The following is a 25,206-nucleotide window of genomic DNA, read 5'->3' as shown; positions in this document are numbered from 1 at the left end:
GCAACTCAGTGCAAGAAATAGTGAAATAAACTCTGAAAGAAACAAGTATTAACAATACATAAAAATACTGCAGACTCCTCGGACGCTAATAAGATGAGTCAACCGTTTATGAATTTGATGGCCTGTGGGAAAAAAACTTTAGTTATATCTGCTTGTTTTGGTACATAATAATCTAGAACATCTGACTGATAGCAACAGTTCAAAAAGATCATGGCCTGAATGTGAAGGGTCGGTGATGATTTTCCCTGCCCTTTTCATGTCTCTGGAATAGTACAGGTCCTGTAAGGAGGGCAAACTAGCATTGATGATATTTTCGGCAGACCTAACTATTCAATGTGACCTATTTTTGTCATGATTAGACAGAGATCCAAACCACGGTGTTATGGGTGAGCTGAGGACAGACTCGGTGACTGCTGTATAAAACTGAAACAACAGTTCCTGTGGGAGGTTGAACTTCCTCAGCTGTCACAGAAAGTACATTCGCTATTGTGCCTTTTTTGTGATAAACCCTACATTGGTTCAAGTCCTGGGAGATTATGGATTCCAAAAACTTGAAGGATTCCACAAGTGACACAGCAGTATTAAATATAAAGAGGGGAGATAATATTGTAATACCACTCCTAAAGTCCACTGTCATCTCCACAGTTTTAAGAGTGGTCAATTCCACATTATTCTCACTACACCAAAGGGCCAGCTGCTAAACCTCCCGTCTGTATGCAGACTCATCAGCATTCCTGATGAGCCCGATGATAGTTGTATCATCTGCATATTTAAGAAGTTTGACAGAGGGGTCCTTAGAAGACTTGTATAGTGCCTTGAGAACTTCTTCTTGGGAGGACAGAGGTGGGAGTAGATTTGGGTATATGATCTGAGAATACTGGAGGGGAGAGGGGATGATGTTGGAGCTAAAATTTTCCACTAGTAAATGAGCTATGTCTTCTGGGTCTGAATAAGTGATATTTACCATTAGTTCTGTGCAGTCCTGGGCATTACCTTCTAAGATTTCTAAAACAGCTGAGGAAGGCTTTGTGGTTATCTTTCACTTCGGTGGCTATTTTTACCTCATGTTTGGCTTTGCTTGATTTGATCAATATTCACAGTTCCTTGGAGACTTTCAAGATGGCTGCACATTGAGTAACAGCTTAATTCTGGCTCTACCAGTCTGAAAACAGAAACATAGCAAAGAAGGTCAGTGGACCTAGATTTCTGGGTAAATTTCAGTAACTGGCTAGTAAGTGCACTGCCTGGATGCCAGGAAAAAAGAAATATAAAGGACACGACGGAAAATCAGCTACAAAAGGTAAGAAAGAAACACAGACTGAAATTAGTACTGCACATACCTCTCAACCTCTTAGAGCAAAAAATCTGCACAAAGCCTAAATGATGGGGGGACAAATAGGGACACATTTTAACTATTGCTCTTACAAGCTTAGAACGTTGATAGAATAATAGGTTTTGCATTAGCATGAATTTTCTGAAGGATGTGGAGTCTTAAACTCAAATATTTGTCATTATTTAATGACTTCAATCCTCAGCTATTTACCAGAAAGGTACAGATTTTAGGAGGAACACACCAAAAATATGAGGCAAATATCTGGACATTCTGCGAAAATCTGGACAGTTGAGAGGTACTACTACTGCAGTTCAGCAAGAAGCAGTAAAAGTTTCAGACATGACTTCCAGTAACCCACAGGAGAGTATAAAGCAGCTGCACAAATAATTGGTTAAAGTTAATGAAACAATGATGGAGTACATCAACACAAACAATAGAAGGCTAGAAAAAAATGGAAGAAACTTTGAAACTCGGGGGGGGGGGCAGAACTGCAAGGCTCAGGAGCTGAAATGAGGAAAAGGCTGACTGAATATGAGACTGCACAAGAAGAGATGTTTCAAAAATAATAGAGTTGGAGGATAGAGTATGTAGGGAAAACCTGAGATTTTATGCTGTACCAGAGAAGCTGGAAGGAAACAAATGTATTCATTTTATGGAAAAACAAATAAGCAACTGGACTGGTACTCCACAACAGAAACTGTTAATTGAAAGAGCACATGTTTATGCTCCAAATCTGGTTACCAGAAAACAACCTAGACTGTTACTAGTAAAGGTGGAGTCTTATCGGCAAGGAGGAGTTGATTTTAACAAAAGTGTGGCAGAAGGATAATGTGCTAAAAGTGTGAGACAGTAGAGTGTTTGTGGAGAATGATTACTCAGTGTACATCAGGCAGAAGAGGAGTAAATATATTCCATTATTTAGGGAATGTCAAAAAGCAAGGGTGAGATTCAAACGGCTGTACCCAACCATCTTCAAAGTATTTTTACCTGGAGGGACAATTTTTTTATGAAGTACATGCTAAGGAGGAAATACAAAAATGTGTCCAACAAAGGTTGAGCTGTGAATCAGGAGGAGGTTCTGCTTCTTGTTCACCTGGTGATAAGGACTACACAGAGACTGAGCCTGTGAAATCTTGTCCATTGTTCAGCTGCCTGAAAGAAGGAAGAAAACATAAGAATCAACTAGAAGAATAAGGAATATGTTGGAAATAAAACAGTGACAGGATATGGGAGATGGAGATGAACAGGATTAAAGCTAGTAACTTGGAAATCGACAACTGTGGGATGATAAAGCAATAATTATATTTGTGAAACATGACAGAACAAGAAAATCTGAAAATGCTGGACTTTGTTAAATTTGTTGGGGGGGGGGGGGACTTTAATGCATATACCCTGCTTCATGTTATTAATGTTCACAAAATAAAATCAGTAACTTGAAAACAGAAAAATATGGTTTTACAAAGAAATAATTATATTTGTGAAACATGGCAGAACAAGAGGATTTGGAAATACGGGATTTTTGTGGGCTTTGTTAAACTTGTAGGGGACTCTAAAGCATATGCCCTACATTATGTCATTAATCTTCGGAGAACTACTTTGGAGAGAGGAGGAAAGGGAAGTAAAACAAAGTTCTTTTTTTTTTTCTTAATAGTTATGTTTAAATGTTGCATAACTTTCTCAGCAAACTATGAAGTAAAGTTTTCTTAGTTCTTTTTTTTTTAATGTAGTAGGGATACTAATATACACTGGTGCTTTTTTTCTTTTTCTCTCTTCTCTCTTTTTCCTTGTTCAGTTTTAGGAAATATAGGGACTCCAATGTGGGGAAAAGGGAGAAAGGAAAGGTCTGGTTAAGACAGCAAGAAAAAAGAAAAATGAGCATTTTTTTCTCATGCTTGCATAGGGAAATGGCTGGGTTAACCCTAGGATTTACTCAGTAACAAGTTTACTACAAAGCATAAAAATGGAAAAGAATATTGAACATTATAACTTTTTTTTCTGGTAAACAAGGTACCCTTAGCAGTTTGTGTCTGGTTTGCATGTTACCAGAAGACAATCTGATAAAGAGAAATGGCTTGGAGCATTCAAGTGTTAAAGTTAAGACAAAACCAGATAGCACTTACTAAAAGCACAGGCTGTATTATGCGTCTTAGCATGAATGACCTTTCTTTTTGGTTGTCGCTAGCCTGTGGGTATGGCTATCAGTTTTGAATGTTTGTTCTTATGTACATAGTTTTGTGTGTTATTAAGTTAATAGGTTTTAGGGGGGGTACTGGGGGTGTATTTTTGTTTGAGGGTTTTCAATAAAACAAAAAAATCTGCAAGATGAGATATAGGCTCAAATTTAGAAGTTAGGATTGAGTCTGATGTCTTTGAATCCTTTCTTCCCTCTAGGGGCATCAGCGCTTGATAGTTCAACTGGGCATCAGCCTCAGATTCCTATCAAATGATGTCTAGGTTTAAGCCACCTTTGGGAGTTTTGGTTCTGAGAATGAGGCCCCCCCAGGTCCGTGTCATGCTCCACTTTTTAGAGAGTACTCTCTCACCCTGGAGCGAAATCTACCCTTTTGTAACAAGATCCAAAGCTCCCCTTTAGGATTTCCCTGGGTCCAGAACCTACTCTGCTTCTCCTGTCAGAACTCCCAATTTCCGGAGCATCGAGTCTGTTCTTCCAACAGAGTATCAGGTTCTGAGTCCTCTCTTGAATAACCTGCAGAAGAGATTCACGGGAAACACAAATATAAAAGAACACACTTGGATTCTCCTGGGGAATCTCCAAGCACCAACACTGATTTTGATGAAGGAGAAGTTTCCCCCAGATCCCTCCCATGAGGATGTCTTGTTCAGAGAGATTTTCAAACTTCTGAGACAGAAATGGGGTTGGTCCTCTCAGGTGCCTTCTCTGAAGGAATCAGTTTTTATTGAGGCTTTTGGTTCTGGCCCATCTATTTCTTCGGTGTTCCAGCAGCCAATGAGATGATTGACTTGATCTCTTCCCGGGTGTGGAAGGAACTAGGCACAGCTGAGTCTATTTCAAAAAAGCCCAGCAAGTGTTTGGTTACTCCCAAAGGCCATCTCCATTGGACCAAAGGTATTGCAATAGATTCTCTGGTAGTGATGGTAGCCACTAAGGAGGAGCTTGCAGAAAAAAATGTCTCTGTCCATCCACCAAATAGGGAATTGCATGAGTCGATGGATTTGGGAAGCTTGTGTACACCTCATCTACATTTTTAATAAGAACACTCATTTCTAGAGAGATTGACAAAGGATCATAGGAGGTTAGTAGGCTATTGGCCCTGGGGCCCTTACAAGCCTAGCCAAGAGTTTATCCCCAAAAAAGAAACCTCAGTCAGCACCTGTTGCCCCTGTCAGTGAGGGACAAAGGTGGAATCCCTGGGAGAGATTTGTGGTTTCCCATCCGCTCATCAAGGCTGCGGTTGAAGAGGGCCAGCGAGGCACTCTGTTTGACATGTATGGGAAGTCTGTTCAGGAGACGGAGCAACCTTTGGTAGACAAACCTGCCTCTTCAGAAGGTTTTTTGATGTCGCATATTAGATTTAGGCCTATCGAGCAGGTAATGCCCGAGGAGTTAGACTTACAGATATGGAGCATCTCTAGTAGGGCAGGGTCCGATATCGATTTGTAGGCGAGACATAGATCACCTCTGAGCAATCTGTATGATACAGAGTAGAGTGATAGTGTTTTGAGCCTGTCCACATAGGACAGGTGTTGGAGGCCATAGATTCTCTTTGTGAGGTATTTCTGTGGCCTTTCCAGTTGGTGCAGGTGTTTGGAGAGGTACATACCAAACAGGGCATTATACTCCAATTATAGGTCTAATAAGGGAGAAGTACAGCGGTAACAACCTCCCTTTTTCTAGATGAAATCCCTTTACTTATGAGATGAACCAAGAAAAAGGCTTTTCTGACCACTGCCGCCACATGATGGTTGAATGTGAGATTGTTGTCACCCTGAGTACCCAGGTCTCTCACCACAGGTTGTGTGCTTAGTGGGTTGCCATTGATATGATAATCAGTAGGGACCGTATTTTTGCAGAATGGTATGATAATATATTTTTTTGCATTTAACTTAAGGCCATGACTTTGGTACCAGTTATTTGTAGCTGTGAGACCCTCCTGCAGTATGTTAACATAATTTGGGGAGTCAGTGACAGCACCCAACTTACAGTCATCTGCAAACTTGGTCAGCCACAGGCCCTTTGTCTTAGCCTGGACCTCTGAGAAGTAGATGCCAAACAGTAGGGGTCCCAGGACAGATCCCTGGGGAACATCACTAGTGGCAGGTCTATCGGAGGTGGTGCGCCTATTTTGACCTTGTGGGTCCTATCTGTGAGCCAGTTGGTCACCTCAGTTATGAGATAGGGATTAACACCAAGTGGTGTTAGTTTTTCAATGATGTCTGAGTGGGGGATTGTGTCAGAGGCAGTGGCAGGTCAAGGTATGCTGTATAAACTGACTTTCCCTCATCCAAGGTCTTGATGACAGTCTCAAAGAAGTCAGCTTGGTTCAGTAGGCAAGATCTGCCTCTGACAAATCCGAATTGGGTGGGGTCAAGTGCTTGGAGATTGACTATGTCCTTGTTTATGAGATCCATAATAATATGCTCCATGGCTTTACAGATCAGACTTGTCAAGCTAATGGGGTGATAGTTTTCCGGGTCAGTAGTGGCACCACCTTTATGCAAGGGGATAACAATGGCAGTTCTCCACTCTGCTGGAATGAAGCCTGTAATTAGGCTGTGGTTGAATATGGTGCTCAATTGTGAAGCTAGTTTTTGCTCGAGATGGTGCAGAATACAACCTGAGATGCTATCAGGTCCCATGGAAGCTGTGTTATTTGCCTTGGATAGGGCCTTTATTACTTGATCTACGAAGATGTGAGGTGTGGAACAAGTATCAGGGATGCCGACTGGGCCTTTGGGGGCGATAAGGAGGTGAAGTTTGTGCTGAAGCTATCAGCTAGCAGGTTGGCCAAGTCAGCAGGATCAGTGTAAATGGTACCGTCAAGTACCAATTCGGAACAAACTTGGGCTATGCCGTGGTGGTTCCTAATGTAACTGAAGAAGGACTTGTGGTTTCCCTTTTTTTCAGACGCTAGTTTCATCTCATAATTGGCTTTGGATGTTTGCACTAGTGATCTAATTTGCTTGTGGAAGTGGAGGAGGGAATTTTTTGATTTGGAATTTGTTCCTTTTTACCCTTGGAAAACAGTTTCTTCCTTTTGCTATAAAGCCTGTTGACAGAGGATTTCCACCAGACAAGTTTGTGTTTCCTTGAGGTGTAGGTTTTAGTTCTGTTGGGTATGGCTGAGTCCATGCAGTTGTACAGTTGCTTGTATGCTGCACTTGCAAACTGTTCAGCATAGTTGTCTGCATTCTCTGAGGGGGATGGTGGTGTAAAGGCGCTGATACCATCCCTTAGGAGGTTGTAGTCAGCTTTTGAGAACTTTTTTAGCTTGGTTATGGCTGGGGAGGGGTTGGGTAGTATAGAAAATTCAAGTTATAAATGGACTTCTCTCAAGGGGGCAGAGGTGGTGTGTGAAACCAAGGCTTTAGGGGTCCTTTCCCGGAGAAGCCTTTCCATTGTTTCTGAATGGTTGCTCAACTGTTGTACTCTGCAGGCATTTGAGGGGGGGGGGGGCACTTATCACTGCACCCAGCATCTCGGATGTCTGTCACTTAAGGGAATTGTTATGGCTAGGCTTGTATAGGCCCTAGAGCCGATAGCCTACTACCAACCTATGAGATGACAAGAAACAATTGTATAAAAGATTAACCTGCCAAATGGTGCATGCATGTAACACAAGAGCTGGAACCAGATATTTAACAAAAAAAGCTGTTAAATACAAATGGTGGGAATAATAATCCCTCAAGAATATGATTTGTTTTATAATGTCCTTAAACATTCATGGTCTGACAGATAAATACAAAAAAGAAAGAGTAGTGACCTGTATTAAAAAACGTAGAGTGCAAATTGTTATGCTACAAGAGACACATTTGGAAATAACTGAACATGTGAATTTGACAAATAAAGGTTTTCAGGATGGTTATTCAGTGGAATATCTGAGCCAAAGGAAAAGAGGAGTACTTGTATTAATTGTAAGAGGAACTCCAGTAATAACAGATGAAAATATAAAAGATAATAATGGCAGATTTGTAATACTATGGGGCTACTGGCAAAGGAGGAAGGATTACACTGGCATGTACTTATATTCCATTAAAAACAGCTATAATGGAGCTTAAGAAAATTCTGGGAAAATAATCAGCTTTCAGCAAGGAATATCACTTATAGGTGGGGACTGGAATTTGATTTGCAACAGTGAAGATGTGGCTGGGGGGCCCAGAAGGGAAAATATAACAAAGCAGGGTAGATTTCTAAAGAAATTTATGAAAATATTTGGCATGGAAGACATGAATTCAGTACTAGGGAGTTCAGACTGAATTTACATATTATTCCCAAGATACAAAAACTGGGCTAGGCTAGACAGAATGTACATTTCATAGGACTCAATAACTATTTCAGATCATGTGCCAATTACAACAAAAAATGAAAACACAGGGTAATGAAATAAAAATGAGACACTGGTACTTTCCCACCTATTTGTTGAAGAGAGAGGAATTTAAGGAATGGGCAGTGGAAATTATTCAGGAGATATTAGAGACGATAGAAATTTCTTCTGAAAGTATAGCTAGGAAGTGGGATAAAATTAAAGTGGAATTTAAAAACAGGGTGAAAATAAAAGAAAAGGAGATATGGTTAAGAAGTAACAAGAATTACTTAGAGGAGCTGACAAATGTTAAAGTATTGCAAAATGGGGGAATTTCACAGAAGAAGAGCAGCAACTGTAGAATGATAAATAGACAATAAGAGATTAACTCGATAATATGCACGAGTTTAAAAAGACTGCTGTTAAGCAACTGTTTTTTTAATAACTCTACAGCGCAAAAACGTCTTGCACAAAGACTCGGGTAACAGAAAGTAGAAAGGGCTATCACCAAACTTAGGGAGCCTATAACAAGGAAGATAACAAAGGATCCTGTAAAAGTAATACAAATACTTAAAAGTCTATGAAAGTCTGTATAAAGCAGAGAAATATGGAAATCAAGAAAAGGTACAAATGGAAATGTTTATGGAAGAATTAAATATGCAAAGGTTAGAGGTACAAGAGGCTTAATTATTAACAAGAAAGGAGGAGATGAGATAAAATTTCTGATATATAACCAATCTACAGGAAAGTCCCCAGGAATAGATGGTATTCCTGTGGAAGTTTGGACGCTTTGAGGGGAAAAACTGATAAAGGTCTGGAAGGTTTTTGTTTACCATTATTTTAAGAGGAGGAGAAGTACCAACATGCTGGAAGAAAGCAATAGCAGCTGTAATAACTAAAGAGGGTAAAAACCCATCTGATCCAGCTTCATACAGGCCCATTTCAATACTAAATAATGAGTATAAAGTGTGTATATCCATAATCGCTAAAAGAATGGCAAAAGTGATGCCAAAATTGAGAGATATGGATAAATGTGGTTTTGTGGAGGAGTGATAGACATTGGACAACATTAACAGAGCAGTGATGATCCAGAGGGAAGCAGAATGCAAGAAAATACCACTGTTGTTGATAAGTCTTAATGCAGAGAAAGCATTTGACAGAGTAATCTGAGACTTTATAAGCAGAGTAATGGAAGCATTTGCATTCCTTGATAAAATTATAAGGTTGATTAGGAGGATATATGAGGGAACAGAGGTGAAAATTAAAGTGAGTGGGGTCCTCTCTGATAATCTCTGCATGAGCAGAGGAACCCAGCAGGGGTGTCCTCTCTCCCCTTTGTATTTGCATTATATTTAGTACCACTGGCAAAGAAAATAAGGGACTCAAATTACAAAATATAATAGGTATGGTGATCAAGAAACCCTGGCTCTGTTTGCAGATGACATTATTGTACACCTGACAAAACCAGAAAGGGAACATACTGAGACTGTCAAACCTTTTCAGGATACAAAATGAATGAAGCTAAAACAAAAGCAACAGCAGTAAACTATGTACCCACATACGAATTGGTTCAGCAATATCCATACTTATGTGGACATGAAAAAATGAACTATTTAGGAGTATGGATTAAAAATGATACCGGTGTGGCAGCTAAGGGTATGTGAGAAGAGACTAAAAAGATAATACAAAAACTGAGGAAATGGAGGCTCTATTATATGGATACTGATAGTAAGATACAAGTAGTTAAATGTTTTTAGTCCCTTTAGGTTTATACACAAGTCAGGCAGTAATTAATAAAGAGCTGAAGGATTTTATATGGGAGGAGAAGATGGTAAGAGTCAAGTGGGATAAGCTTATTCTTCCAGTAGAAAAGGGCAGATTGGGATTACCCAACTTGGAGTATTTCAGAGCAACATGGTTAAGGCTCCTATACATAGCACAAGCAGAAAACTATAATTCAAAATGGAAAGAGATGATCATAGGAAGTTACTAGGCTATTGGCCCAGAGTCCCTTATAAGCCTAGCCAAGAGATTAGCCCATGTTTAGACAAGACAGCCCCAAAGCCTCTGTCCAGACAAGTCAGCCCCAAAGCCTCTGTCCAGCAGGGACACAAGTGGAATCCCAGGGGTGTATTTTTTGTTTTGCATCCAGTTATACAGGTTGTGCTTAAAAAGGGATAATGAGGTACTCTGCTTGACCTGGAGAGGGAGTATGTTCAACAGATGGGGGAGTCTCTGGGACACAAATCTGTCCTGACAACAAGTCCTATTGATGTCACAGACCAGGTTGAGGTAGCAAATGCGGGTTACTCGGGTGGAGCTTGACTTATGGATATGCAGCAGTCCCATCAAGGTGGGGTCTGAGATTGCTTTGTATGCCATACAGAGATGACCTCTGTGGAGTCTGTATGTAACTGAGTAGAGGGACAGGACTTTTGGCCTATCTGTGTAGGGTAGATGTTTGAGGCCCTGGATTCTCTTGGTGAGGAATCTCTGTGGTCTCTCCAGCTGCTCCATGTGCTTTGCAAGGTACATGCCGAAGGGGGCACTGTACTCAATAACTGGCCTTATAAGGGAAAAATACAGGGATGTTATGACCTCCTTGTCCCTGGATGAGATACCCTTACTTATGAGGTAGGCCATGTAGAAAGCTTTCCATACAACAGAAGCAACATGGTAGTCAGAAATCAGGTTGCTATCAACATGGGTGCCCAAATCCCTCACAACTGACTGTGTGCTTAGGATGTTGTTATTAATGTGATAATATGTAGGGACATCACTCTCCCCAAAGGGGATGATGATGCACTTTTTGGCATTCAGCTTGAGGCCATGTTTCTGGCACCAGTCATTTGTTTAGGATGCGAACCTCTTGGAGGAAGTCCACATCACTTGGGGAATTGATGACTGCACCCAGCTTGCAGCTATCTGCAAACCTGGTCAGCCATAGCCATGATGAAATGGGGGGGGGGCTCAAATAACAGGGAGAGACTGGAATTGTGAATGCAGACTTTTAAGGAGAACAACAATAATCATACAGAATATTATATTCATAAAGTAGCAGATGGTATTCTAAGAATTAAGCCAATACAGGAACGGAAAAAAGGAGATTCTACCAATAGGGATGACTGCAATTAGGGATACAGACAATAGGTAAGAGGGGGCAGGAATATATTGGAGAAAATTGGCAAAGGAAGCAAGGTACTGACAGCAAATAACTATAGACGGAAAGTAACAGAATGGGAAGACGGCAAGAACGTATTTGAACTTCAGGTTAGAGATTGCAGTCTATATCAAGGATTGATATTAGAGTATTGGCAAAGGGAAAGAAAAGGGGGAAGTTCTAAATGAAAGGCCAGCACTGGTAGAGTTTTTGGTAGTATCTAGAACAGAAGGTGCTGTTACAAAAGGAGTAAGTAGTACAGCATATAAAATATTGCACAATAACTATAAGAATCAATCAGAAGAGAATAGGAAGGATTGGGAAGAGAGATTGTATAAGCAGTTCACAAAGAAACAACGGGGGGATATATGTATGTCTTCCAAATGTACAATAAAATCTTGATGATTTAGGGTCTTTGCCTGAAGTGTTTACATAGGTATTTTATACTCCAAGCAGGCTCCAAATAATTCTTCCTCAGGCAGACAGCAAATGTTGGAGGTGTGATGGGGGAAAAAAGACAACTGGGAACATTTTTTGCGAGTGTAATGAGTTGGTGAACTTTAAAGATTCCCTGCAGTCTGCACTGTCGGAGATGTCGTGTAAGCAAATTGGAGTAGCTATGGCAATTATTTTTTTTGAACTAGGATATAGAATCGGAATTACCTAGACATAGTAAGGCTTTGCTGAGACTAATCATGATGGCTGCCAGGGAAGCAGTTGCTGTAAGGTGGAGATCAAAGTATAGACCAACTTTACTAGAAGTAACAAAGATAGTAGCAGAGATAAAACAACTGGAACTGGGATCTTTGGAAAAGGGTAGGAGCACATTAGAGAGGAAAAAATGGGAAACGTGGGATCAATACATGCAGAGGAGGAACAATGTTTAAAAGAAGGCAGGAATTGAATGAGCTATGTAATGACTGACTAACAATGGCTGGATATATTAAAAGTGATGTATAATGTTTGCAGCTACAGTTATGTTGGAATGGTTTGTAAGGTATAATGTTTGCAACTGAGACTGTGTCTCTAACTTTTATTTTCATTTATATAAATGTAACACTGCTTATGTCATATACATGAAAATTTGATAAAGATGTTTTTGTTTATAAAAAAAAAGATTCAGAGTTCCGGGTTTAGTTTAGCAAGAGCGTTTCTGGCTTGCTGACAGTTAGATTTGTTTTGTATGTAATGAGCTTTTTTTGTTCTTTTATTAGCCTGTCATATTAGGGGTCTACCACACAGGCTTATTTTTGAATTTTGCATTTTATTTATTTATGAGGGGCCAGGTGCATCTATGCAAACATTTACATGTACATAGAACTTAAGGATTCTGCTTAAGCTATGGGATCACCGAAGTGGAAGAGACTTTTAAATTTAGTCAGGTCTTCACTAAGTTTTAGTAAATTAGCCTTTGCAAAGTCTCTGAATACTGTGGTAAAGGAGGCTGCTTTTGGATTCAGTCTTAAGGTTAATGTGACGGACTGTGATCTGATTTTACCAGGAATGATGTTACAATAGGTGGGGAGCAAAGCTATCCCATATTGGTAAGGGCCAAGTCTAGAAAATTCTTTCTCTAGGCTGGGGTGTAGACAGACTGGTTCAGGAAGTTCACATTTATGAAGTCAAGAAATTTCTGGGCATATAAGTTTTAGGATGTGTAAGTCTCCCAGTTGATGGTGGGAAAGCTGAAGTCTCTAAGGAGAATGGTGGATGGCTTAATACATAGAAATTCAGTGACCAGTGACAAGTGGAGTACCACAGGGTTCATTCCTAGGTCCTCTCCTGTTTGGTATCTACTTCTCTGAAGTACAGGCTAACACAGAAGGTTTTTGGCTAACAAAGTTCGCAGATGACTGCAAACTAGGAGCCTTAATCAAAACTCTTAATGATGTGGACATCCTACAAAAGGGCTTCACTGAGACAGATGCCTGGTGTCAAAGCCATAGCCTCAAGCTCAATGCCAAAAAGTGCATTGTCATCCATTTTGGTAAAAACTCTGTACCCATGAACTACCACACAGGCAGTAGTCTAACACCAAAAAGTACAGTTTTGTACCTACCATAAATGTAGATGTTTGAAGATCCACATTGCTGCAGTCCTTACACTTGGGTAGTCCGCTGTCCTCGGTCGGCCCGAATATCAAAGTATTAGGCTGACGTCGGTCAAGGCGCTTTAGACTGACATCAGGACGTCAGGGTACAAATGCGCATGACCGACGTCATATCCTCAGTCTTTTCTTGCCCCAGATGTCAGAAGACCCTAAACAGAAAGGTCAAAACCAAAAGACAGCAAAAAACAACCAACCACCCTTGCACTAAACATATGTACAATATATACAATATCCACAATATTTACAACCCAACCCACACAACCGCCTCTAACTACAGAGGGGAAGGAGGGAGGGTAAATTGGACTGCAGCAATGTGGATCTTCGAACATCTACATTTATGGTAGGTACAAAACTGTACTATGTTCTTCATCTCACATTGCTGCAGTCCTTACACTTGGGTAGAATCCCAAAGCAGAGGTAAGGGAGGATGGCAAAACTATAAAGCAGTAGGAGCTGCCAAAATGCCCTGTAAAATTGCAGTGGCAAAACCAGCCCTAGATTTAGAGTAAAGTGGAAGGTGATAATGCTTAGAGAACGTATGCACAGAACTCCAAGTAGCTGCCTCCAAAATATCCTTAGTTGCCACCCCCCTTAAAAAAGCTGTAGAAGTGGCAGTAGCCCTAGTGGAATGAGGCCTAATCCCAGCTGGAATCTCCTTACCATGATGGGAATAACAGAAAGCAATACAAAACCCAATCCACTTAGAAATAGTTTGTTTTGACACAGGCTTGCCCTGAGAACCCAAAGCAAATGAAACAAATAACTGCTGAGACTGCCTGAACCCTTTAGTTCTGCTCAAATAATATCGCAACTGCCTGTGTACATCCAAAGTGTGCAAAATCTTTTCCCCTTTATTTTGGGGTTTGCATAAAAAGTAGGCAAATGAATAGTTTGGTTTAAAGCCACACTAGAAACCACTTTAGGCATAAAGGAAGGATTAGTACAAAGATACCCTATCCTTATGGAAAATTAAGAAAGGCTCAACCGCCATAAGGGCCTGTAATTCAGAAACCCTTCTTGCAGAGGTAATGGCCAACAAAAAAGCAGTCTTCCATGATAAATATTTCAACTCGGCAGTAGCTGCAGGCTCAAAAGGTTGTAGAGTGAGTTTCTCCAACACAAAATTGAGATCCCAAGCAGGAGTAGGAGCTCTACATGGGGGTCTTATATTCTTTGCCCCTCTAAGGAATTGCTTAAACAAAGGATGAGAAAACAATGGTGGGTCACAGTCATAGTGAGCAGAAATTGCTGCAGCATGAACCTTAATAGAAGAGAAGGACAAACCTTTGTCCAGTAACTCAGTAAGATATTGAAGAGCCACACTTAAATTAGGCTCAGAAACATCAAAATCCTTTGCTGTACTCCAAAATAAAAATCTCTTCCATTTATCTGCGTACACTTTCCTTGTACTAGGCCTTCTGGCCTCCAAAATAACATTCAAAACTTGCTGTGGAAGCTGAGACCCTCCAGGGTTCAAAACAGAATATGCCAGGCTGTCAGGTGAAGAGAGTGAAGTTTGACATTGAGTAAATGACTGTTCTCCTGAGACAGCAGGTGTGGAATCGAAGGTAAAGGCCATGGAGGCTCCCATACCAGACTTCTCAGTAATGGGTACCAGTGCTGTCGAGGCCAATCTGGAGCTATTAAAATCATCTTTGGCTTGTCCTGTCTGACCTTCAGGAGTACCTTTGGGAGGAGAGGCAGAGGTGGAAAGGCATGCACATGAAGCTTGCTCCAATTGAATGAAAGAGCATCCACTTTCCAAGCTGTGGGATGAAACCTTTTTGTGCAAAACTTTGGCAGCTGGTAGTTTAGTGGAGAAGCGAACAGATCTATGTCTGGAGTTCCCCATAACACTGTCAATTTCTGAAATACATGAGGATCCAATTTCCACTCGTGGGGATCCATAATGTGTCTGCTCAACACATCTGCTAAGGAGTTCTGTGCTCCCGGCAGAAACCTTGCCTGAAGATTTAGCTGTAAACTGAGAGCAGTCTCCCACAAAATCATTGCTTGTCTGCATAGAGGATAAGAATGTGTTCCCCCTTGCTTGTTGATGTACCACATGACAGTTGTGTTGTCTGTTAGAACCAACACCTGCCCTGGAAGAAGTAAATCCTTGAAAGCTATTAATGCAAATTGGACTGCTAACATCTCCTTCAAGTTGATATGTAGATGTTGAAGTCTGGCAGGCCACGTGTCTTGTACCCACTTTCCATTTAGATGAGCTCCCAAGCTTTGTCTGAGGCATTTGTCGTTAGAATCTGACTACGCCTCTGGCCGGGTCACAGAGAGTCCCTTGTTTAGGTGACATTCCTGAGCCCACCACAAAAATTCCTTTTGAATGCAAGGTATTATCTGAATGACAGTGTCCATATCTTGGCAGTGCTGTGTCCATACATTTTGAGATACCATTGTAGCTTCCTCATATGCAGTTTGGCATTGGGAAGCACCAGAATACAAGATGCCATGAACCCCAAGGCTTGAAGGACTGTCCTTGCAGTCAGCCTGGACTGATGAGACAATTGATGGAAGTACAGAGAAAGATTCTTTTGTTTGTCCGGGGTCAAAAGGCCATCTGGGATGCTGTATTCAGTCTCACACCCAGAAAGCACATGTCCTGAGAGGGTACTAGACTGGACTTTATTTCGTTCACAGAATACCCCAGGCATCTTAGCACTGCTATCACATATTGTAAATGATGAAGAAGTTCGTCCTTTCCTTGGGCCAGAATCAGGCAATCGTCCAAATAAGGATAAATCTGTATTCCTCTTAGCCTGAAGAAAGCTATCACTGGAGCCAGAACCTTCGTGAACACTCTGGGCAGTAGATAAGCCAAAGGGCAATGCAGAGAACTGATAATGAGAAGTCCCAGCCCGAAACGCAGATACTTCCTGCAACTTAGCCTGATAGGAACATGAAGGTAAGCCTCCTTGAGATCCAGAGTCACCATCCAGTGATCTTTGCCCAGCAGAGGTAAAAGCTGTTGTAACGTCAACATTTTGAACTTGGGAATGTCCAGATAAGTGTTGAGAATAGATAAATCCAAAATTGGTCTCCACGTGTTCCCCTTCTTTGGTACTAGGAACAGGCGAGAATAAAATCCTAGGCCCACTTCTGGCAGAGGGACCGGTTGTATGGCCCCTATTTGAAGCAGCAGAGAAATTTGTTTGTGAGCCTCCAGTCTTTGCTGAGGAGGAACGTCCGGCATGCCTTTGAAAGGAGGCAAGGTATGGAAATAAAACCTGTAACCTTGGTGTATGATATCCAATACCCATCTGTCTTGGGTAATCAAACTCCAATTTTCCTTGAAGAGTGCCAACCTTCCTCCCAAAGGTGCTGCCAGGCAAGAAGGATCTGGCAGCTGAAAAGGTAGGTCATTGGGCCTGTTTACGAAAGGACTGGCCCCTGCCCTCACCGAAGATTGTGCAGGTGAACTCCCTGTTCTAGGTCTGAAGGAGCTCTGAGCTCTGCCCCTACCACGTCTAGATCTACCCCTAGACTGTGAATCATAAGAAGGGTACGTCCACCCCTTAGCAGGCCAATTCCTACTAAACTTCGGAGGCTGAACTTGCAAAAAATCTTTAACAGCCTGCATAGACTTAGCCTTGTCTTCCATTTTCTTCAAGACTGACTCCACAGGAGAACCAAACAACACATCAGACTGTAAAGGAGCATCCAAAATCCTTGTCTTAACATGGTCAGATAAATTCTGATCCCTCAGCCAGGCGTGCCTGCGAAGAACTGACCCAGTGGCAGCCACCCTAGACGAGGCCTGTACAGCATCAAAACCACATTGTAAAGAATGCTTACCCACCTGTTCAGAGACATGTACCAAATCTTGTAATTCCTTACACTCAATGCCTTCCGCCAGAGCAGCTACCTTAGACTTCAATTGAGTAAGAAGATAATTTTGATATTTCAACATGTGAAACTGACAATTCAAAGTCCTCATAGCTAAGGTTGAAGAAGTATAGACTTTCTTTCCCCATCTATCCAAAGCTCTGGCCTCTTTATCTGGAGGAACCAGATTTTTTACAACAGAGGCCTTGACACCCTTAGGTCCCTGACTAACAGTTTCTGGGTCCGCCCTAGGACTCTTATAAAGATATTTATGAGCCTCAGGCACCCTGTAATACCTATCCGGTTTAACAGGAGCAGGAGGCAAAGAATCAGGATTAAGTGAAGCCTCTGCAAACACATCTTCTACAACATCCAGAACAGGTGGTATAGCCAAAGGCCTATGCTGGGGTAAAAGCAAAAATTCCCTAAGCCTTTTCCTGGAATCAGAGAAGTCCTGACCTTCCCACTTAAAATGTTCCCTCATGGAATGAAGAGTCTCTGAAAAAGAAAAATCCTCTGGAGGAGAGGCAGAAGGAGTCGAATCATCTGCATCAGAATCAGAATAAGGAGAGTACTCCTGCAAGTCTTCAGCCGAAGACTCTGAAACATCCGAAGCCTGCTCAAAACTCCCCAACTCTGGTTCCACCCTAGGCCTCTTATCAGGAGGGGGCAAAGAACCTCTAATCAAAGTAATTAAATCTTCTGCCATTTTAAGCATGTGCTTCTTGGGCACAGATCCCGTAGAACTAGGAGTGACACCAACAGAAGTTAAACCTGGCCTGCCTCTGGGAGAAGCCTTGGAAACAGAAGGAGAGGGCCTAACCACCCTAGGAAGGGAGGGGAGTACAGTAACTTGAGAAGCCCCTTCAGCCTGACCTGCCTTCTGAGAGGCCACATCCTGCAATATCAAAGTCTCTCCCTGGGATTCCAGAGAAGCCTCCGGTGGAACCACCGGTTCCACTGACGCCTCTAAAGAACCGGCGTCCGGTACGGACGACTCTTCTTGCCTGGGCTTAGCAGCTTTGTCTTTGCGCTTCTTCGAAGAAGTGGGCGTCGGAGCATCCGACGGCATATTGTAATTGCACCGCTTCCCGAAGACCAACCTGGCACAATCTAACCTTCGCTTAATAGTGCGTTTATTGAACCTAGCACAAAAGCGACACCCAACAACGTCGTGCTCAGGCCCCAAACAAGGAATACACAAAGTATGATAGTCCCTATGCGGTATCTGCTTCCCACAAGAAATACAGTTATTCACTTTTTCTGACATCCGGTAAACCACTGAGGCAAGAAAAAACTAAAATATTCCCCAACGGGGTACTTAGCCAACTTTGACTCGGTCTGAAACTCCGAATTCGAAAAATTTCGGAACGCCGAACGGCACTTGCAACGCTGCTTCTGCATCGGACCATGCGGCAAAAAAGACTGAGGATATGACGTCGGTCATGCGCATTTGTACCCTGACGTCCTGATGTCAGTCTAAAGCGCCTTGACCGACGTCAGCCTAATACTTTGATATTCGGGCCGACCGAGGACAGCGGACTACCCAAGTGTAAGGACTGCAGCAATGTGAGATGAAGAACATCTGTGATAAGAGACCTTGGGACACAGGTGGACAGTAGTCTCTCCTTTGATAATCACATCGCCACAGTAGTCAGGAAATCCTTTTACATGGCACACCTCATCACAAAAGGTTTCTCATCCAGGAAAAAAAAGGTAATTGTTCCCCTATACTCATCACTCATTAGACCCATTATAGAGTACAACGCCCCTTTTGGTACGTACCTCACAAGACATCTACAACAACTGGAAAGGCCACAGAAATATCTCACAAAGAGGATTACCAGCCTCAAACAGATGCCCTATGCACTCTGTCTCAAAAAACTCCAGCTTTACTCTGTCGCATATCACCTACTAAGAGGCGATCTCTGCCTAACAAACAAAGCTATGTCAAACCCAGAGCTGCTGGACATGCTGCATGTAAAGCAATCCCAATCCCTCCGAGCTACACTCTCTAGGGACCTAAACCTTGTCACCACAATAAACAGAACATGCTGGAGGGATAGATTCTTGTCCCAGAGACATCCCATAATCTGGAATGAACTACTTATCTATATCAAACAAAGCTCCTCATTAGCACACTTCAAGAAAAACTTGATGATTGAAAGGGAGATAGGAAATTCACCCCGGGGATCACTTCTGTGGCTCTGCTTGACAGGGGCACATGAAAATAATTTCCGTGCGTGGCAAAAGCCAGGGCACCATTTGGCTAGGCTTATATAGGCCCTAGGGCCAATAGCCTAGTACCTACCTATGAAACTCCATACTGGTCAGTTAGGAGGTATGCGCCACAGGGGTCATATAGAGGGGTCCTGTAGTTAGCTATGATGTGATAAAGTGTTTTGTTTATAGTAAGTTGGACATGGAGGAGTTCCAAGATGTTATCTTCTCTAATAAGTCAACAGGCGAGACAACTCCACCTTTAGTGCCTACTTAAAATACAAGGTGTCTGTACAAGTGACAGGCACTAAAGCCCTTCACTGTGGGAGTTTATTCTCTGATCTTGAGATAGGTGTCAGTGATGATGTACATATTTACAACTTCTGGTCTAAGTAGTGCTTGTTGGATGTGGAGTTTTTTGTTAAGGCTCCTGGCACTGAGCAGGAATACCTTAATGTTGACCTTATTCTGTTTAGTTATGTTGGAAGTTTTAGAAGACTGACTTTGCCTAAAAAAGCATAATGGAGGTGGACAAGGTTTTAGCCAATATATGGAAGCCTTGGGGTAAGAAGTGCAAGCCATCCCTGGCAAAGCAGTCTGGACTGTACCATCTCTTTCCAAGCTAATATATATTCTACCACCACAGAATTCAATTCATTTATACCCAAATGTACAAATACTGTATTCTCTGTGTACTTCTGATGCAGGGATTTGAGTGACTGTGTAATGTGGTGGATTCTGGCAGCAGATAGACAACTGACTGTGACCCTCTCTTCGCAAATCCAAGTGGTGTCCCTGTGTGTCTCACTATAGAGTCACCTATGGAAAGGATACTGGTATGTTTAGCGGTATGCCTTCTGGGCTATTGGTGTGTGTGTGTGTGTGTGTGTGTGTGTGTGTGTGTGTGTGTGTGTGTGTGTGTGTGTGTGTGTGTGTGTGTGTGTGTGTGTGACTCACAGATGTATGCTTCATAGAAAGTGCTGCCTGTGATGTGGGTTTGTGAGGTTGCTGTGGGTGCTTGTTTCCTGAGATATATTTAACAGGTTTCAGTGGTTTAGGTAGGTTACATCTACAAGCCTCAGCACATGTAAGTCTGTGTCTGGAATGAGGTGTTTGTGACTGCTTTAGTGTGGTTTTGGCAACACTGCTGTTTGTAGTAGCTTTTCTGTCAGAGCCTTGCCTCTGATAAAATTATGTAACTGCATATTTCACACAGCATGGCAGACTGTTTAAATAGTAGGTGGCTCTAAGTAACATGAGACAATTACTATATTGTCTCAGGATGCCCATTTCAGCCAAGCTGCCTACACAGACAGTAAGACAGTGCAGACCATGTTACCAGTTGCTTACTACTCTGGTCTGGAGGGGAACTAGGGCCTAAAAAATTAGGAATGACTTAACTGGAGTACTACTTATGATTATGACAAGCAATATAAATTTACACTGAAAGAGGAATAAGCCATTTTGTGCAAATACTATTAAAAAACGTTCAGAATTTCTGGAGTAGGTGGACTTCCAAGATGTGTGCACACTGATAAACAGCTTAATCTCAGTTGGTGTGAAAAAAGAAAATGAAAGATAAGGGAGCGTGACTCTGCGAAATTTAGTAAAATTCAGTTACTGGCTAGTAAGCAACTGCTTGGATGAAGGCAATGAATAAATTTAGACAGCCTGAAAGAAAATCAACTAGAAAAGGTGGAGAGAAAATGCTGACCAGGAAGAATCCGCAGCTGTTCAGCAAAAAGTTGTTAAAGCTCCAGCTTTGGTACAAGAGATGACTTCCAATAATTAAGAGGAAAAAATAAATCAAATGTGCACAGAGCTGATCAAAATACACAAAATACTGTAGTAGTATATTAACTCAAGTAACAAAAGGCTGGAAAAAATGGAAGGCGTTTTAAACAAATATTCAGATGAGAGGATAAAACTGCAAAACCTTTAAGCTGAACTGAAGAAAAGGCTGGCCAAGAGTGAGACTTCTCAAGATGAGCTGTTTCAAAAAATGGTAACGTTAGAGGACAGAGCACACAGAGAAAACCTGAGATTTTCTGCTGTACCAGAGAAACTGGAAGGAACAGACTGCATTAATTTTATGAAAGCACACATAAGCAACTGGACAGGTATTTCACAGCAGGAATTGATAAATGAAAGGTCAAATTATGGGTACGCTCCAAGCCTGGCCATAAGAAAGCACCTAAGACCTATACTAGTAAAAATGCAATCTTACCAGCAGAAAGAGTTAATCCTGACAAAATTGTGGCAGAAGGGCAAAGTATTAAAAACTGGAGACCGTAGAGTGTTTGTGGAAAATGATTATTCACTGTATGCCATGCAGAAGAGAAGCAAATGTATCCCAGCAATCGGGGATTGTTGAGAGACGGGTGTGATATTCAAGCTGGTGTATCTAGCTGTCTTCACAATATTTTTTCCTGGAAGATAAAATCATTTTGATGCAGAACAGGCTAAGTGGGAAGTACAAAAGTTTGCCCAACAAAAAGTGAGCTATCAAACAGAAGGGGACTCTGTTTCTCAATCTTCTGATAACAAAACACACAGACATTGCCATTGATACCTTTTCAATTGTTCCAAAGGAAAATACTTGAGAGACAGAGTGTGGTGATGGGATATGCAAATAAAAATGAAGGCCAGCAACGCTGAAATTAACAAATGCATGTCACACTGTGTAAACATCAATCACATTGGTGAAATATGGACTTACAAGAAAAAGCGTGTGAGAAAGAATGAACTTTTTTTGACTTTGTGAAACTTGAGTGTTGACTGAAGAGCATATACCCCCACTTCATGTCACTATTTGGAAGGACACTAAAAATGGATAAAATGTAACAAAGTAAAACAATTTTTGTTCTTAACACTATTAGTAATAAAACATTTTATGATACAAACTGCATGTTACTTATTAAAGCAGATTTGTGCAGCATGTTGCAATGGGTATCGAAACAGCATGTTTAATTTATTCTGCAGTACTCCTGGGTTGTTGGGATGGATGATGGGATGTAAAAAGTGCACTGTTTATAATTTATGTGGAGTTGATATGTCTGGATGAATGCCCTTGGCTTAATTTAAAAACAAGCTTCCTGTTTTAACCATGTGGACTTTTAAAAATAAGAGAACACTGTCAATGCAGTGAAATGTTTTCTTTTAGCAGATAAATGTTCAGTGCGAGTTGAGAAGTCTGCAGCTGAGGGCAGTTGTACATTCCATGGAGACAAGCTGACCACAGGTGCAAGAAATAAATCTTGGGGCTGAGCACAGTTTGCTGGAGGTAACATAAAATTAAAAAAGTGCAAGGGCAAGCAACTTGGTAAAAAATAAAATTTGAAATTATTGGAAGTGGCTAAGAGAAGGCAGCTTTCCTGGTACCTAAATATTTCACTGCATTACTTAGAAGAGTGTATAATTTAATGTTATTTAAAGATAGCCACCACCACACTTTTTCTTAAGGCTAAAAGTTAAAGTTTGCTGAAAGCATACAAGCTGCTTTTCATGTCTGGCAAGGGAATATAGATAACACAAGAATAGACAGCAACTAGTGTAAATAGGAGCACAGGATGTAACATGCACCTTAGCATGCATAACCTTAATTTTAGGTTAAGTAATGTCTGTGGGCGTAAATGTTGATTTGAAACATTTGTTCCCGCCAGGAAGGTTAAACTTCATTATTTTAAGACATGTACAGTTTTGTGTGTTTATTTTAAGTTAATAGATTATGGGGGTCTTCTGGAGTGCGTTTTTTGAAGGATTCTCATTACAACAATAATGCTTACAAAGTAAGACATAGGTTCAAATGGACATAACAAGAAACAACTGTATAAAAGATCAACCTGTCAAACGTTCGTGAGTACATGTAACAAAGGTTGGAAATGGCTATTTTAAAAAGTTGTCACATGTAATAGGTGGGAATAAAAAACATCATAACGGCTACATTATTGATATTTTGGAATGTTAATGGCCTCGCGAGTATAGGAAAAAGATAAGAGCATTGAATTATATTGAGAAATGCAGAGTACAAATATGAGTGCTACAGGAAACATATTTGGGAAGAAATAACCATGTGAATATGATACATAAAGGAATTAAAGATGGAAATTCAGCAGAATATCAGGGAAAAGGTGAAAGAGGAGTACATTCACTAACTACTACAGGAGCTCAATAGTGCTAAAAGAGGGGGGGAAAGATAACAGTAGATTTGTGGTAGTAAGGGGCTACTGGCAAGGGAGAAGGATTACGCTGGCATATATTTTTGTTTCACCAGAAACTGCTCTTATGGAACTTAAGAAAATTTGGGGAGAAATAATCATCTTTCAGAAGGGAATATTACTGATAGGTGGGAACTTGATTTGCAATACAGATAATGTAACGGGAGGCTATAAGGGAAATATAACAAAAGAGGGTAGATGTCTGAAAAAAATTATGAAAATATTTGGTATAGAAGATGTAAATTCAGAAGTAGGAACTATGACAGAATATGCACATTATTCCCCCAAGTTATAACTGGGCTAGACTAGACAGAAATTATATTTCACAGGAATGTGCATTTATTTGAAAGTATCAATACACATCCAATAACTATTTCAGATCATGCACCGCAAAAGATAATGCAGTGTAATGCAGCAAAAATGGGACACTGGTGTTTCCTACCTACCTGTCACAAAAGGAGGAATTACAGAGATGGGTAGTGGATGTTACTCAAGGGTTATTAAGGCAGATAGAAATATCTGCAGACATTACTGCTAGTAAGTGGGATAAAATGAAAATGAAGTTTAAAAATAAGGTATAAATAAAAGAGAGAGATATGGTTAAGAAGTCATAGATATTACAAAGGTTACAGTGATGCAGAATAAAGGGAATCTCACAGAATAAAAACAGGCAGAAATGCAGCGTGGTAAAGAGAAAATAAGGGAGTATCTAGATAATATGCGTTAGTTTAGAAAGAATGATGTTAAGCAATTATTTTTAATAAATCCAGAGCACAACTTTTAGCACACCACCTTAGGTAACAGAAACTAAAAAAGGTCGTCACCAAACTTAGGCAGCATTACAAAATAAATAAATAAAAACTCAAGGATCCTGTAGAAGTATTAAGTGATATTTTGGAAACTTTTATGAAAATTTGTACAACACTGGGAAATGTGGAAATCAATAAAGAGCACACACAGAAATATTTATGGAAAATAATTATGCCAAGGTTAGAGGTACAAGAGGTTCAACAACTAACAGCTAAGAAAAGAGGATAAAAGACAAAAATGATGATGTATAATCAATCGTCAGGAAGGTGTTGAGAAACAGATGGCATTCCTGTAGACATTTATAGTTGAGGAGGGAAGAAAGTGATAAAGATCAAGTATTTTAAAAGAAGGCGAGGTACCAACATCTTGGAAGAAAGTTGTTGAGGTTGTATTATATGAGGATACTAAATACCCACCAGACCAAGCTTCATGTAGACCCATTTCAATTTTGAGCCATGATTAAAAAGTATATATGTCAATACTAGCTCTAATTACTGACAAAGATATTGCCAAAATTTATAGATATGGATCAATGTGGTTTTGTGGAGGTGAGGCAAAGTAATAATGATGATCCAGAGGGAAACAGAATGTAAGAAAATATTGCTGCTGCTGGTGGGTCTTGATGAACAGAAAGTGTACAACAGAGTAAGCTGGGATTTTATGAGTAGGGCTGTGGAAGCATTTGCATTAACTGATACAGTAAGATTAATTCAGGGGATATACCAAGGGTCAAAGCCAAGAATTAAAGTGGGTGGGTTCCTCTCTGATAAGTTGTGTCTGAACAGAGGAACCAGTCGGGGTGTTCTCAACACTTTATTTGGTTTTATATTTACAGCCACTTCAAAGAAAACAGACTCAGAAATGCAAGGATATAATCTGCATGGTAATCAAGAAAAAATGGCTTTATTTGAAGACAATTTGTACCTGATAAATCCAGAAAAGGACATCTCAGTGATGTGGAACATTCTGAAACAGTTTCAAGTCTTTTAAGGACATAAAATTAATGAAGA

The 25,206-nt window shown here is 40.8% G+C and overlaps 1 protein-coding gene across 4 annotated transcripts in view; it reads right to left on the bottom strand.

Annotated features, from left to right (window-relative positions):
* HTT (huntingtin) overlaps window positions 1-25,206 on the bottom strand; it is a 4,811,037-nt gene that overhangs the window by 3,107,715 nt on the left and 1,678,116 nt on the right. The gene's annotated exons all lie outside the window — the stretch shown is intronic.

Source organism: Protopterus annectens, chromosome 2.part1 (genome assembly GCF_019279795.1).
Source record: "Protopterus annectens isolate FY-2018-M chromosome 2.part1, PAN1.0, whole genome shotgun sequence".
Taxonomy (NCBI): domain Eukaryota; kingdom Metazoa; phylum Chordata; order Ceratodontiformes; family Protopteridae; genus Protopterus; species Protopterus annectens.
Note: the sequence above shows the minus strand (reverse complement) of the source record. Positions and strands in the feature narration are given on the sequence as shown.